General features: G+C 40.4%; 1 long non-coding RNA gene across 1 annotated transcript in view; it reads right to left on the minus strand.

Annotated features, from left to right (window-relative positions):
• Positions 1–622: 622 nt before the first annotated feature.
• The window catches only part of LOC107183062, a 3,905-nt gene continuing 3,158 nt past the window's right edge, over positions 623–1,369 (minus strand). Inside the window, exon 2 of the long non-coding RNA XR_001513834.1 lies at positions 623–962. This is a non-coding gene — a long non-coding RNA (uncharacterized LOC107183062). The remainder of the gene's footprint in view (positions 963–1,369) is intronic.

Genomic DNA, 1,369 nt, shown 5'->3' on the forward strand with positions numbered 1-1,369 from the left:
TACTCAAGAAATCGTTATCCAACTGGGATAACTACTGAACTTGTAAATGGTATTTCTTTGTCTGATAATTTTAAGGAATTCTCAGTATTCACAGAGATTAGTGTTTTGCCTTGGTGAAAAGAAAAGGAAGTCGCAAGACAATCTGAATTGAAATCATCTTCACTAGTTTAACTTGCAGAAAATATATTTTGGATAAAAGATTAGAATACATCACTGTCTTATTTTTTAAACACAGAGTAAAGTTGCTCTTGGTAACATTAACTCACCCACATGGCACAATATTTTGGAGTAGAGTCTGCTCAACAATAACAACGTGCACACAAAACAACAGGTGAATTAACTTTGAGAACATCTCTGCCTTTAAAATCAGCAATATTGAGTTTACTCTTTAGAATAGCACATATACCAATGTTCTGCATAGAAAAATGTCTACGCCATTTTAAAGGGCTAAATTTTCCAGGATTGGAATGATTCCTTCATACATAACTGGTGCAGTAAATTTAATAAGAATGTGTTTTTCCTGACCTTCAAGTTCTGAGCCATGCCTGAAAAGTTCTAAATGGGGGCGGGGGGAGGGGGGGTTAATCCAGTTTCTGTCTGCTAGGAGCAAGGCAGCAAAACATGTGTTCAACCCTTTATGAAAAGATAAAGCAGAACGAAAGTGATATATATCTTCAGATTATAAACAGGATTGTATGTTACAGTCCACCATCCTGACAATGAATGTTAAGGGCTCCAACAGTAAAAGTTTCAGTGTAAACATTCTAAGCGGAGGGCAGGCATGGCCTGAAGTATTTCATCCAGGTGCTGTAAGGCCCGGTGTAAGTGAGTCTCAATCCAGCAAGGTGTCTCCTCGATGCTCAGAATTGGGTGATCTGATCCCCAGCCTTTCACAAAGCTCATCCTGAGGATGCATAAGCGACGAAGGTCATCCACCCCGATCCCAGCAGCAGCTGACAAACCTAACAGAAGAGATTGGAAAGACATCAGCGGGACAGGCTGATCTCTTCCATTCTCCCTACACCTGACATTAATGACGTGACAGCTCTCTTTAATTCACTCTCCCCAGCATATAATTCTCTGTCCAAGTGCCAAGAAGTACAAATCTAAACTTTATCAACAGGGGCCGAATACTTTTGGTTAAGACAATTTGCATTCCACCTGGGTCATCTGCCTACACCAATTATAAAGTAAATTACTGCAATCTACCCTCACCCCACCAATTTTTCTCTTTAGGAATGGAGGTGAAGGGATAAGAAGCAACTTGACTTTGAGGGGTAGTGCCCTGTCCACAGGATGGGTCATGCAAACTTCCTGTCTATCTAACAGCCTGGTTCAGAGGAAGACATGACTAATAATAAACACATTC

This window comes from Myotis davidii, unplaced genomic scaffold, assembly GCF_000327345.1.
Source record: "Myotis davidii unplaced genomic scaffold, ASM32734v1 scaffold378, whole genome shotgun sequence".
Taxonomy (NCBI): Eukaryota; Metazoa; Chordata; class Mammalia; order Chiroptera; family Vespertilionidae; genus Myotis; species Myotis davidii.